At 43.0% G+C, this 15,325-nt stretch overlaps 2 long non-coding RNA genes across 2 annotated transcripts; one reads left to right on the top strand and one right to left on the bottom strand.

Annotated features, from left to right (window-relative positions):
- The first annotated feature begins 4,634 nt into the window (after positions 1–4,634).
- Positions 4,635–8,138, top strand: LOC131512758 (uncharacterized). Its single transcript, XR_009262290.1, has 2 exons — positions 4,635–5,248; positions 7,913–8,138. It is a non-coding gene; the product is annotated as an uncharacterized LOC131512758 (long non-coding RNA).
- Positions 7,192–12,428, bottom strand: LOC131512759 (uncharacterized). The gene is made up of 3 exons (XR_009262292.1): positions 12,194–12,428; positions 11,559–11,632; positions 7,192–8,100 (listed from the first exon to the last, which is right to left on the bottom strand). It is a non-coding gene; the product is annotated as an uncharacterized LOC131512759 (long non-coding RNA).
- Positions 12,429–15,325: the final 2,897 nt, after the last annotated feature.

Genomic DNA, 15,325 nt, shown 5'->3' with positions numbered 1-15,325 from the left:
GCATTTGGGGCCGCAGCCATGCACATTGTCTCCTCTATGGGGGAGCACCAGGGGAACCTGCCTCAGATGACCTGTGACACCCCCCCACACCAGGACCAAGAGCCACCCCATAGCTGTTTTTCTCTTATTCATGTGTCTTTTGTCTATCCAATGTATAAGCCCTCAGCCAGAGAACCTAGGACAGTAGCAGGAAAAATATTTCCTCTTCCCTGCAAGTATTCCACATTTGTCCAAGGCACAAATAAGGGCCCAGTACTTTCAGATCGTGGCTTGTCCATGGGCAGTAGTTTCCTGAGGGCAAATGGACCTCTAGCACAGTGTGGTATTGACTCCCGCCACATCCTGGTCCTTCCTTCCCCTCCCTCACTGCACTCAGTGAGTCTAGCCCTCCACACCTTTCTCTCATAGCCCAGATGTCCTTCCACAGCCCTTCTCACAGTCTCAGCCCTAAACTTATCATGTGTTGACAAGTTAGCATCTCAAAACACTTGCGTTGGTGTTTGATTAAAGTCTGCAGATTCCCCAGAGTTCATGTGAAGGTAAGACACAGAAGGAAAGGGAAATACACAGAAATCAGATTAATATTCAAGCTAACTCTGCTGTATGAACTGTAGCCTAAAGAGGCAATGGAGTTCAGAGAAGGAACAGCTAATTTAATCAGAAAATGTGCCAAAGCCAGAGCTGAGCTGGGATGGAAAAGAGGCAATTTAGAGAGGACAAAGAAGTTTATACATTTGAGGACTGAATGGGATCCTAGAGACCTTGGAGTCTGTCGTCCTGTCCCCCACAGCTTAGTCTTGGCAAACATCCATAAAAGTCAAGATCCAGCTTGGACCACGTGGACCCCTGTGAGAGACAGTCCTACCAGAGGACATCATCAATGTCAAGAAACGGTGGGAGAACAGGAGGAGGACACAGAGAAACATAATCTGTGAATAATGAGCTTCCTTTGACAAGTAGAGCCAGTATTACAATTTTAGTAAGTAATAATCCCTACCAGTTAAAGAGTCTATTCTCTTGATCACCTGGGAGACACTAGGGGAACAGATTGTTCTTTAAAAAAATGTACTATTTGCTTGAACAGCCAATATTAATTGTTTCTTCCCACTCACAAGTACATTAGACTTAGTGGGACTTAAATTGCTTTCTCTTAGGAGGAAGCAACGTCTTGGTTGTAAATTATACATCTTTTCTTGGACATTAAATCTTTATGCCACTAGAAAACTATTGAGAAGATTACTATTCCACCATAATATGCTATCATTCAAATATATAAAAATAGTTTGAGTTCTGGGGAAGAACAGCCACATATAAGTAAACTCGTATGTGTTGAATTAAGTCAGGTCAGTAAACCAGTCTTAGTTTAGTGCAGGAGCTGGCAGACTAGATCCCTGAGGCCAAATCTGTGTGCCACCTGTTTTTATAAATAGAGTGGCACTGGAGCACAGCCACATCCAATCATTTATATATTATCTATAACTACTTCCTTGCTACATGGCAGACTTGAGAAATTGTGAAAGAGACCGGATGGCTTGCAAAGCATAAAATATTTACTATCTGGCCTTCTACCAAAAGAGTTTGCCAACTCCTGGTTGGTCTCAATTCTGTTACTTGTAAAATGTGATTAAGAATACACCCCAATCCGGGGCACCTGGGTGGCTTACTTGGTTAAGCATCTGACTCTTGATTTTGGCTCAGGTCATGATCTCACAGTCATGAGATGGTGAGATCGAGCCCTGCATCAGACTCTTCACTGAGCATGGAGCCTGCTTGAGATTCTATCTCTCCTTCCCCCTCTGCCCCTCCCCTGCTTGCATTCTCTCTCTCTCTCTCTCTCTCTCATAAAAAAAAAAGAATACATCCCAATCCTACCTAATTTCCTCTAGCTAATAAAAATTTACTGAGCACCTATTATGTGGTAGGCATGAAGTAGACACTAGGAGGGGGTGGGGTCAGGGGAAGTACAAAGATGAGTAAGACAAGGTTCCTGCCAAAAACATTCTAAGGGCTGAGAAAGAGGTAACAAGTAATTTCAAGGTGTGTTAAATACTGAGATAAAATTGTGCTTGACATTATGAAGCCAAAATAGAACTTACCAGAAACTAGAGAAGGCATTCTGGTAAAGTGACAAAGGCATTCTGCAGCCAAGTGACAAAGAACAAATAGGAGCCAGCCAATGGAAAGGACTAAAAGGAAACCAGAAAGACTAAAGAGCCTGTGCTGGCACTCAAAAGTCAGAACGTGGCTGGCTCTCTCTTTGCATTTCTGCAGTAACAATCTTTGGGACAATAATGCACCCAGCAGGCGGGGAGACAGGGTTGTTACATATGTTACCAAATTCCCTCAGTTTACTTCACAAGGACTTGCTGCTCAAAGACTAATGAAGGAAACAATGAAAGGCTTTAATATTAAACTTGTGTCAAGTGAAGTTTTTGTCTCCCTGAAATTCTACTCTTATTTTTCAAAGCCGCTTAGAACTTACTAATAAATAATTCTACTCGTGGGGTGCCTGGCCGGCTCAGTCGGTACAGCGAGAGACTTTTCGATCTTCGGCATGAGTTGGAACCCCCAGATTGGATGCGGCCATTACTTAAAAATAAATTTAAAAAAATAAAATTTAAAAAAATAATGAAAACTAAAATAAAATCTTAAAAAAATAATAATTCTACTTGCAAAAAATATAAGCATCGTATTTTTTTTAACATGCAAAAATCTGGAGAATAGCCGCTATTGCAACGGGTGATAAAATAAAACTTTTTCTGTCTCATCTTTGGCTGCGCCTCCAAAACCAATTCAATGAGCGAGAACTCCCTAGAAAAAATTCTCTGTAAATTTATCCAGATGGTGTGAATTGAAGAGAACAAAAAAAGGTCCTAAGTTCCAGCAATATCTCTTCCACCAGCTCCCATAGTGCCTTGCATTGCAGCCATTGAGACACTCTTGTGGGCTGGCACCTTAAATTTGCAAAGGCCATGTAAGGTTCAAGGGCGTGCATTTGGTACCTGAAAGGTACCACATATTAATGTCTTTCCTTTCACCAAGAACACTAGTGTGAATTATTTTTTCTGACTTATTACTGAAAAGCCAAAAACCTAAGGGTCTAGGGCAAAAGACCACAAATCCTGTCAGGGTTTGGGAGGCAGGAAAGATCTCAAGCATGAGACAGTTCACTGGAAGATTTAAATGGATTATACATTATAGAAAGAGGGCCAGAGAACAAATAGGAAGTGTAAAGATTGAGGGCTTGTTTTTCCACATGCAGGATCTATGAATGTATGTCTATGAGTTCGTGCATTTGTGTCTCTGTGTTTGGAAGGGGCGGGGGTTTCAGAGGGAAGAAAAGCACGATAGCACCCAAAGGAGGAAAGAACAGGTGGGCAGAGTTTATCAGAGATAATAAACTTTCCACCTTCTAATTTTTGCTTAGCCATTTTTATTTAAATCATCTTAAGTCTATAAAGTGTAAATATAGACTAAGCCTGGTGAAGGCATTATTTCCACATATCAGTATACAATGTGGACTATTTGAAGGTGATTTGTAGTCAACAAGAGGTGAATACTGGTATTTTTCTACTTTGACCATCATTCCCTGAGGGTGAGAAAAGGTATTTTTTAATGTATTTGAGATTGCTTCCACCAGATGCCAATGAATTCTCTCAGTTCCATTAGGTTATCACAGTACACTTTATCTCAAGTCCTAAAGGGAGGCATTAGAACATCTGTGCATGATTCTCTAAGGGGTGGCTCAAAACTTATCTACACCACCTCCCTGCAGCTCCTATCCAGTTTGAGTAGGAAGATTATCTAGGATGTCTTTGTATGTTAGGCCTGCCTCCCCAAGGGAAAGTAGGAGGGGGGCTTCTCTCCCTTTCTCAAGCTGTCTTAGCTCAGTCTGCTATAACGAAAATCTTGAGTGGTTTAAACAACAGACATTGATTTCTCACAGTTCTGGAGGCTGTGAAGTCCAAGATCAAGTTGCCAGCCAATTCAGTTCCTGATGAGAGCTCTCTTCTTGGATTTGTTATCATGGACAAATTCACTCCTGTCTGTTCTTCTAGAAGGCACTTAATCCCATTCCTGATGGCTCTGTCCTCATGATGTTATCACCTCCCAAAGGCCCTACCTCCTAATACCATCACACTGGGGATTGGGGCTTCACCATATGAATTTGGGGGAAGACACATTTAGTACACAGCACATACCAAATAGTTCTTCAAGAGAACCACTGTAGGGTCTGGGGTGTCTGGCAGGCAGGAATATCACATCTCACTACCTCTGTTCCCTCCCAGCCATCCATCATCCATAGACAGCTGGATGCCGAACTCCTAGGCCCCACAGTGACATGGTCCCTGACTGAAGGTTCTTGGGAAAGTCGGGCTGGGGTTTCCCAGATTTGTCAGGAGCGACATAGGCCACATGCCTGACCCTAACCCAGTGACGTCTGATGAGAAGCTGGCTAGAATTCCCTCCTAAGCAAAGGGAAGAAAGATCTACATCTTCAGACTGTCTGGAATTAGGTGCTGAATGTTCTGTGGGTTCAATGGGCACTATGGAAGGTAGCTATCTTTAGAAGTCTTGAAAAGACACTGTGGAAGGGGTCTGCTTGACAGGGCAAAGCCACACTTGGAGAAGAATCTGTGGGAGATGCCCCATCAGAGGAGGTTGCTAAGCAGGACTCATAAGCAGTCATCTGGGCACATGTCTTTCTTCATAATTAGAAGGGTTTTGGTACTCAGAGTCAGAGAATGAGGCCGCGTGAGGACCTTTTGGACATTCTCACAAGCACTCCGTGAAAGAAAGCGTCGAACGTTCCTTTGGGCATCTTTCCCCAGAGGGCCCAAAACACCAAATTGCAACAGTGGCAGCCAACTAAGACCCCTCCACTCCTTGGACACTCCCCACCCTCCTGCATCCTGCCCTGGAGGCACAAGCAGCAGCAGGTAGCTGGTGGAAGAGAAAGTGCAGGGAAGAGTAGAGAAGCTGACTGGATAGCCCTTCCCCACTGCAGATTCCCAGACCCACACACCTGAGCTATGGCGGATGGGAGAAGGTTTGCATTGGATGCATGATTGGAAGTTTGGTAGTACTCTGGGCTTTCTAGTACCTGCAAAGGAGATCTGTGAGACAGATAGTATCCAGAGGCAGGAAAGGCGATCTGACAGAGGGCTGGAAAGAAGACTGTTTCCCACTTTGCTCCCTAAGAAGTCCAGCCCATTCAAAAGCTGATTCTACATCTAAAGCATAATTAGTAAGTAATGAAATTGGTTTTTCCTATGTGGTCTGTAATTCAATTCTGAAGGAAAGAACTAACAAAAAGATGATGTTTTAAGAAACATCATTAACATTACATTTAAAATAAGGAAAGAATGGGGCACCTGGGTGACTCAATCGGTTGAGCCTTAGATTCAGGTCATGATCTCACAGTTCGTGAGTTCAAGCCCCGCGTCGGGCTCTGTGCTGACAGCTCAGAGCCTGGAGCCTGTTTCAGACTCTGTGTCTCCCTCTCTCTGCCCCTCCCCCGCTCATGCTGTCTCTCTCTCTCTCTCTCTCTCTCTCTCTCTCTCTTTCTCAAAAATAAATAAACATTAAAAAAATTTAAGGGGCGCCTGGGTGGCTCAGCCAGTTAAGCGTCCAACTTCAGCTCAGGTCATGATCTCACAGTCCGTGCCAACAGCTCAGAGCCTGGAACCTTCTTCAGATTCTGTGTCTCCCTCTCTCTATGCCCCTCCCCCATTTGCACTCTGTCTTTTCTCTCACAAAAATAAAATAAAAACTTTTTAAAAGTTTTTTCTTTAATTCAAAAAAGAAAAAGATAAATCAAATGATTTGGTAAATTCACTCAAAAGTAATATAAATAAAAATAGAAAATGGCAGACCTACAGGACCAGCAGTGATTTGTCATCATCATGCTCAGGTTTTCCTTGGTGCTGTTTCTCTACACCAGTGAAGCCTCCCCATAGACTACAGATGTGAGGGGATCTCAGACTTCAGGTTAAGCATGTCTATCACTTACACAACATTGTCTGGTGGACCACTTCATGTCATTATTTTCAAAAAAAAAATATCTCTTAGAAAGAGAGAACATGAGTTGGGGAGAAGTAGAGAGAGTGGGGATCCCAAGCAGGCTCTGCACTGCCAGTGCAGAGCCCGATGGGGGGGCTCGAACCCACAAACTGTGAGATAGTCACCTGAACCGAAGTCAAGAGTCAGATGCTTAACTGACTGAGCCACTCAGGTGCCCCCAAATCATTTTTTTCTAAATCCATAAACTAGAAAACAACATTAAGAAATAAAAATATTGCTGTAAATTTTAAATTCATACTGGAAAGAAAATATTCTTAGTGCTGAATTGTCTAACACAGTCGTCACTGGCCATTGTTGCTGTTTAAATTTAAGTTAAAATAAAAATAAAGGGGCACCTGGGTGGCTCAGTCGGTTAAGCGTCTGACTTTGGCTCAGGTTATGATCTCGAGGTTCGTGAGTTTGAGCCACGCATCCGGCTCTGTGCTGACGGCTCAGAGCCTGGAGCCTGCTTCAGATTCTGTGTCTCCCTCTCTCTCTGCACCTCCCCTGCTCATACTCTGTCTCTCTCTTAAAAGTAAGTAAATATTAAAAAATGAAATAAAAATAAAAATAAATAAATATTCAGTTTCTCCATCACATTAACCATATTTCCTTTTTTTTTTTTTTTTCATTTTTGGAGAGAGAGAGAGAGAGAAAGAGAGGATGCAGGTGAGCGAAAGGCAGAGAGAGAGTGGGTAAGAGGGAGAAAGAGAAAAGTGGGGCTCACCCAAAGCAAGGATCATGTTCACCGGAAGCAGGGCTCGAGCTCACCCAAAGTGGGGATCAGGCTCACAAACCGTGAGATCATGACCTGTGCCGAAGTCAGATGCTTAACCAACTGAGCCACCCAGGCACCCACATTAGCCCCATGTGGCTAATGGCTACCATATTGAACTGTGTAAATATGGAACACTGTCATCATTACAGAAAGTAATATTGGACAACACTATTCTAAAGTTTCAGAGCCAATCATTTTTGACAAAGAAAACAACTCCTGTTTTCTCTGCATGACTAGATTCTTAATATTTTAATCCTCAGTGAATCTGAGTTTTTGTAAAGTATGAAGGTATATGATATCAGAGGCTTGTAAGGACAGAGTATTATTCCTCATTTTAGAGACAGACCAAGTTCCGTTGATAACTTTATTTTTAAACAGCCTTATTAGGGTCAAAAGGCAGGCAAAAATCCAGAATTGCAACACTTTTTCCTAGAAACTTAATGCCTTTCAGATTGCTTGTAAGCCATAAAAATTCAGCACTGGGGAATTTAAAATGTTGAGTTAGTGACCTCATACATTTAGCTTTTTCTCAGAAGTTTTCGTGGTTTCCTTGCTAAATACAGAATGCGCTTCTTTGTATCACATTCTTTTCCCATATTTGTAACTTTCACTTCCTTTTTACATGATACATATTTTAATATATTAAGGCTACCTTATTTACTGACATGAATAGATATGAGTGCAAGTGTTGAAGAAGAGAGGACTTTCAGGAATATTCTTGGAATTCTGTGATCTTACAGGCTAATAAAACTAGAGAACTGGTATTGTCTTGGAACAAGAATGATTACAAGTTCTGAATGTTTTAGATATCACTAGACAGCTCTTCTTCCCCACCAAAGAGGAAACTTAATAAATCTTTGTCAGAATTTAAAATTTCCTCTCACTGCTTCTTCTGGAAATACTTGGAGGACTGGGTCACCAAAACCCACATTCATTGTCTATTGAAGACATGGTCAAATCTCAGACATTTTAGTTAATGCCCAGCCTGAACATGTTATTTAATCTGCTTGCAGTGAAAAAATTGATATGTAACCCATAGATTCTCACTGTGATTTTTTTTTTAACTTTCAGTGGATGACAGGGTGACTGAAAACACATCGTTCCTTTACAAGCAACATGGCCACCAATGCAGGGCGACCCCTCAACAGCATCCTGGATCAGCGCAGCCCGTAGTGAAGGAATCTTTCTAGAGAATTGTATATATGCGCCTGTATCATGCTTATTGTGGCTTCCACTGCATGGTTCTGACAGTCAGACATCTGGAAATAAATTATCATGATAAGGATTGTTATTTTTATTTTTTTTTATTTTTTTAAAAAAAAATTTTTTTTTTAACGTTTATTTATTTTTGAGACAGAGAGAGACAGAGCATGAACGGGGGAGGGGCAGAGAGAGAGGGAGACACAGAATGGGAAGCAGGCTCCAGGCTCTGAGCCATCAGCCCAGAGCCCGACGCGGGGCTCGAACTCATGGACCGTGAGATCGTGACCTGAGCTGAAGTCGGATGCTTAACCGACTGAGCCACCCAGGCGCCCCAAGGATTGTTATTTTTAATAGATGCAGAATTTATATTCTTAACTCTTAGGAACTCTTCTAAATGGAAATAGATAATTAATACACTCCCCACCCTTTCCTACAATTAAAGCAAGAGACACTGACTTTAGAAAATTAATTAATATTGTTCAACAGTTTAGGGAATGCTATTAATTTTCAAAAGTTTACTACAATCCTCACAGAATTTTCCCAGGCCCCACCACAATACTGGTATAAAACAAACCACATAGGATATTAGAATTCAGAGAAGGGAAAGAGAAATGAAAGTTTGCATTAAAATGTTGGCAAAGGAGCACCTGCGTGGCTCAGTCAGTTGAGCATCTGACTCTTGATATCGGCTCAGGTCATGATCTCACTGTTTGTGAGTTCAAGCCCCAAATCAGCCTCCGTGCACAGAGCCTGCTTGGGATTCTCTCTCTCTTTCTCTCCCTCCCCCACACACATGCTCTCTCTCTCTCTCTCTCTCTCTCTCTCTCTCAAAATAAATAAACTTTAAAAAAAATTTAAATGATGGCAAAGATTTTGAATTTCCAGGAAGGGAAGTATCCCAAGGAATTCCAGATAGAGTAGGCAGTAAGAAAAGGAAATAACAGGAAAAATGCTGCAATCAGTGCTTCTGAGACTTTAAAGGGCATGGAAATCACAGCTTACTCAAATGAAGCATTTGATAAATAAATCTAGATTAGGACCTGAGATTCTTTTTTTTTTTTTTTAACGTTTATTTATTTTTGAGACAGAGAGAGACAGAGCATGAACAGGGGAGGGGCAGAGAGAGAGGGAGACACAGAATCCACAGCAGGCTCCAGGCTCTGAGCGGTCAGCACAGAGCCTGACGTAGGGCTCGAACTCACGGACCGTGAGATCATGACCTGAGCCGAAGTCGGACGCTTAACCGACCGAGCCACCCAGGCGCCCCAGGACCTGAGATTCTAAAAGGCTCCCAGGTTTTGAGTAACAAAGCTATGGTAGACTCAGTTACCATAATCAGCATATAACTCACATTTGCATTGATGTTTTGTTATCTAAGATTGGTGCTGAAATATCTTACCTCATTTGACTATAAATGAATGAACTTGGATTCTGTGAAATGTCTTGTACATCAACTCAAATCTTCTACACCTGCCTTTCCCAAGCTGGATATAATTAGATATGCCTGTTGTACAAATGTTCCATGCTCAAAGAAGTTTGGAAAATATTGCGTTAAACACAGATAAGTTTCTTTACAGTAAGACTCTCAGAGCCTTTAGCACAATGTCCATTACGAATCTTCAAGAGAGAGAATTGACCACACACAATGCTTTCTTCCTAGTACACCTGTTTATACCTCCTGGAGAAACTTCTCTACACTGTGAATAGTGACATATTGACAAGTTCTGAAGTCTCAGTGGTTAAGTTCATAGATACTACTTTGGTCAGTGTAATTGCTGACCTATACTTAAGGGTAAGTCACTGATTGGGGTGCCTGGGTGGCTCAGTCCATTGAGCATCAGACTCTTGATTTCGACTCAGGTCATGATCTCATGGTTTGTGGGTTTGAGCCCCACAGCAGGCTCCTCGCTGACAGTGCAGAGCCTGCTTAGGATCTTCTCTCTGCCTCTCTCTCTGCCCCTACCCCCACTCACTTTCTCTCTCTCTCTCTTTCTCTCTCTCTCTCTCTCTCTCTCTCTATCCCTCTCTCAAAATAGTAAACTTTAAAAAAGAAAAAAGAAAAAGGCTAAGTCACTAATAAAAGAGTTTTCAAAGATGGTCAAGGCACCAGGTTAGAAATAATGATCACCTTTGTCCCAGTCAATCAGATGGAGCTGAGCAGAGAATGCTAGTATAGAAAACACTGGAAAGCACACGATGCTGAGGATGTGCAGAAGGCATGTTATAGAATTAGGATGTTGAAAAACACCATTTCTTTTTTTTAATGTTTATTTTATTTATTTTATTTTATTGTTTTTTTGAGAGAGAGACAGAGACAGAGTGTGGGTGGGGGAGGGAAAGAGAGAAGGAGACAGAATCAGAAACAGGGTCCCAGCTCTGAGCTGTCAGCACAGAGCCTGATGCGGGGCTCAAACTCATGAACTGTGAGATCATGACCTGAGCCGAAGTTAAATGCTTAACCAACTGAGCCACCCAGGCGCCCCCAAAACCACCATTTCATATGGCACAGGAGAGCTGTAACCTGTAAGGAAATGATAGTGGCAAATAGGACAAACCAGTCCTCTGTGAACCAAACAGAAACAGAATGGCTCATCAGATGTAAGAACGGAAGTGCCCCACCCAGGGAAATGGTTTAAAGAAAGTTTTCCAATCATGCCACACAGAGCCTTGTGATCATTGCCTTTGCAAGCGAAGAGAAAGAGGAAATGTTTTCCAGAATAAGATTTGGGAAGACTGGTCTCATCTCTACCCACCAAGACAACTGGGAGAGAAGCTTCTAACTACAAAATACGTGAAACCCAAAGCTTCGAGAAATACTTCTCTGACCTCCCTTTAAACTGGTTGTGCTGAGGGGCACCTGGGTGGCTCAGTCGGTTGAGCACTGGACTTCAGCTCAGGTCATGATCTCACGGTTTATGAGTTCAAGCCCCCTCATTGGGCTCTCTGCTGTTAGCAAAGAGCCTGCTTCAGATCCTCTGTCTCCCTCTCTCTCTGCTCTTCCCCAGCTATGCTGTCTCTTCCTCTCTCTCAAAAATAAATCAGCATTTAAAAAATAAATAAACTAGTTTTGTTGAAATAAATAGTAGATTGAAGTTTTGCTTAGAGCAAAGAAGCTTCAACCAAACTGACTTTCTCTTTTACACATAGAATTGTATGCTTTCCAACTTCAGGAGGAAGTAGAAAATATACTGTTATGATAACTGAGCCCCTGATAACAAAGACTTATCTCCTAGGAAACTGGGATGTAATGGTTCCCAAAATGTAACTGTATCAGAATCACCTGGAGAGCTTGTAAAAACACAGATTCTTGGAACCCACCCTAGAGCTTCTGATTCAGTTGGCCTGGGATGGAGTCTGAGAATTTGCATTTCTATCAAGTTTTCAGGTTATGCTGCCACTGCTGGTCCAAGACCCACACTTTGAAGAAGACTGCTGAAATGGAAGGAGACTTAGTGATCGCCTGAAGCACCCCCTTTCCCCACAGATGAAGAGTCTGGGGCATGAAAGAACTTACCCCCTAGGGTGGGGCCATGAACAGCCCCCTTGACCACATTCCGGTGTGGCATCTCTGTGCTCTCCTGCCCACTCCTGTATCAGGAAAAGTTGTGAAACACTGGGATAGGGACCGGAACATATTACCTTGGGTCTTGCCCATCTACCCTTCTACTGTGTCTTTGCCTTTCACTGTCTTTCAGCTATTTTACAACTCTGAAAGTTGTAGAAAAACGATCAAAGTGCAAATTATTATATTCTGAGGAAATGCCAGTGAATTGATATCTGTGAAGTATAATTGTTGGGCTGTCAGTATTAACCAAATATACATCAAGTGTGAAACTATACAGCAGTCTCTTTTTTTTAATATAATTTATTGTCAAATTGGTTTCCATACAACACCCAGTGCTCATCCCAACAAGTGCCCTCTTCCATGGCCATCACCCACTTTCCCCTCTCCCCCAGCCCCCATCAACCCTCAGTTTATTCTCAGTATTTAAGAGTCTCAGTCTCAGTATTTATGGTTCGCCTCCCTCCCTCTCTGTAACTTTTTTCCCCCTTCCCCTCCCCCATGGTCTTCTGTTAAGTTTCTCAGGATCCACATATGAGTGAAAACGTATGGTATCTGTCTTTCTCTGCCTGACTTATTTCACTTACCATAATACCCTCCAGTTCCATCCACGTTGCTGTAAATGGCCAGATTTCATTCTTTCTTATTGCCAAGTAGTATTCCATTGTACATATAAACCACATCTTCTTTATCCACTCGTCAGTTGATGGACATTTAGGCTCTTTCCATAATTTGGCTATTGTTGAAAGTGCTGCTATCAACATTGGGGTACGAGTGCCTCTAGGCATCAGCACTCCTGTATCCCTTGGGTAAATTCCTAGCAGTGCTATTGCTGCGTCATAGGGTAGGCCTATTTTTAATTTTTTGAGGAACCTCCACACTGCTTTCCAGAATGGCTGCACTAGTTTGCATTCCCACCAGCAATGCAAGAGGGTTCCCATTTCTCCACATCCTCTTCAGCATCTATAGTCTCCTGATTTGTTCATTTTAAACACTCTGACCAGCGTGAAGTGGTATCTCAGTGGTTTTTTTTTTTTTTTAATGTTTATTTTTGAGAGAGAGAGACCAGGGGGAAGGGCAGGGAGAGAGAGGGAGACATAGAATCCTAAGCAGGCTCCAGGCTCTGAGCTGTCAGCACAGAGCCCGACACAAGCCTCGAACCCACAACCCGCGAGATCATGACCTGAGCTGAAGTAGAAAGCTCAACCGACTGAGCCCCCCAGGCACCCCTGTGTGGTTTTGATTTGTATTTCCCTGATGAGGAGTGACGTTGAGCATCTTTTCATGTGCCTATTGGCCATCTGGATGTCTTCTTTAGAGAAGTGTCTATTCATGTTTTCTGCCCATTTCTTCACTGGAATATTTGTTTCTCGGGTGTGGAGTTTGGTGAGGTCTTTATAGATTTTGGATCCTAGCCCTTTGTCTGATATGTCATTTGCAAATATCTTTTCCCATTCCGCTGGTTGCCTTTTGGTTTTGTTGATTGTTTCCTTCGCAGTGCAGAAGCTTTTTATTTTCATGAGGTCCCAATAGTTCATATTTGCTTTTAATTTCCTTGTAAAGGCATATCTTTTAATCAAAATAATTTCTGATTGCTTTGTTTCCTGTGACACTGTATTTGTCAGCGTTCTCCAGAGAAACAAAACCAGTACAAGGAACTAGCTCATGCAATTATGAATGCAGGAAAGTTCCCAAATCTCAGGGTGAGTCAGTAAGCTGGAGACTCAGGAAAGCTGACAGTAGATTTCCAGTCCAAGGGTGAAAGCCTGAGAATCAGGAGAGCCAGTGGTGGGTTCCTGTCTGAAGACAGGAGCATTGGGGACCATAGGAGGAACTGATAACCCAACTGAATGGCTTTCAGGCAGGAAGATGTCTCTTTACTTGGTGGAGGGTCAGCCTCTTTGTTCTATTCAGGCCTTCGGTAGAATGTAAGGCCCACCCACACTGGGGAGGGCAATCTGCTTTATTCAGTCTATCAGCTTCAAAGTTCATCTCATCCCAAAACACCCCTCCAGAAGCGCCCAAGCTGCTTTTTGACAAAATATCTGGGCATCCTGGGCATTCGTAAAGTTAACCAACACAGATACCCTGTTGTCACAAACTCTGTATAAGCCCTAAAAATTCCTGTCTTCACACTTAGCACAGAAAGCTAGTTACTGTTCATCATATTTGTTCAGTTCTACCACCTGGCCATAACTGAAGATTTACTTAGGACAAAAGGTAAATTCTTGGGGTGCTTGGGTGGCTCAGTCGGTTGAGCATCCGACTTTGGCTCAGGTCATGATCCCACAGTTCATGGGTTTGACCCCTGTGTGGGGCTCTGTGCTGATAGCTCAGATCCTGGAGCCTGTTTTGGATTCTGTGTCTCCCTCTCTCTTTGCCGCTCCCCCACCTGGCCTCTCTCTCCCTCTCTCTCTCTCTCTCAAAAATAAATAAACGTTAAAAAAAAAAAAAAAAAGAACAAAAGGTAAATTCTTCCATCGTCAGTTTGCTAGGTGTGAGGCACAAGCCAGGGATGAAAAAAATGACCAAAAATAGCTGACTAATATGAAGAATATTGGTGAAGAGGCAGCCTCATTTAAATGGGTTTTACCTAAGAACTTCCTTCTTTCCCTTTTTGCCCCTCTCATCAGGGATGTGATTTTATTTTCTCTCGTGATTGCCCTTTTAGAGCTGGAATCCTGCGAGTGTTCCTAGCGCTACCTTATGGAATAGGTTGGGTTTGGTAGGAGACACAGAATGAGGGTAAATAACTGAAAGTGGATTAGAAGGTAGCTGTGGGTACAGGCATCCATCGCCATGGGGCAGCAAGAGCTGGAAGGAGTAAACAGAAGGAAAGATAGGAAAGAAGGCTGAATGGAGCAGAGGGGGTGAGACTGGATGGGAGAAAGTGAGGTGAGCAGAGCAGACCGGTCACGGTCAGCTCTACATCCTTGAAGACAATGCTCAGATTACACCAAGAAGAGAGAAACCAACCTGGAGTTCAGAGAAGGCTTAAGTGGTGAGAGAGAAAAAAAGAGCTGTTATCACTGAATTCCTTGAGAAAAAACTGTTAAGAAGAAGCCTGATGCCTTAAAGGACAGTGGCATCCATGGGTCAAACAAGCTTGAAATAAAGGGCAGATTTGATTGAATCATTAAGCATGAATGCCAGGTTCTTTCTTACCTTCGGGTTTTATGCATGCTCTTCCCTCTGCCTGGAATGCCTTCTCTCTCTCTGCTGTCACGTGTTCACTCTTGTTAATTATTAGGTCTCCACCTACCTGCTCGTTCTCCTAGAAGACTCCTCTAACCCCCGGAGACTGGGTTTGGTGCCCTCCCCCGTGTTCTTGCCTCACCCTATTCTGGAACTTATTGCACCCATTGCGATTGCTTTCTGCCATGCCTGTTTTCCCGAGTGAGCTGGGAGCTCCTTTACGGCAATGGCCGTGGCTTGTTTGAAGTTGTATCTCCAGAACATCCTTCCGTGCCCAGCACTGTACAGGAGTTTAACAGATACTTGCTACTAAACTGGGCTAGTGAAAGGATGCCTGAGGACACTGCTTCTGCTTTGTCAATGGCATTTACGGCCCTGTGCTGGCCGTTTGGTGGTGGAGCATCAGGAAGAGTGAGGTAGATAAAGCCAAGCGTCTGGACACTCTGCTGAGCCCCAAAGGAGCCTCGTAACAGCTGTGACTCATGGTGTGGTGCAAGACAAGTGAAACGATACACTACGGTAGC

The sequence above is a fragment of the Neofelis nebulosa genome, chromosome 5, assembly GCF_028018385.1.
Source record: "Neofelis nebulosa isolate mNeoNeb1 chromosome 5, mNeoNeb1.pri, whole genome shotgun sequence".
Lineage (NCBI taxonomy): Eukaryota > Metazoa > Chordata > Mammalia > Carnivora > Felidae > Neofelis > Neofelis nebulosa.
The sequence above is the reverse complement of the archived record's forward strand: the minus strand, read 5'-3'. Positions and strand labels throughout refer to the sequence as shown.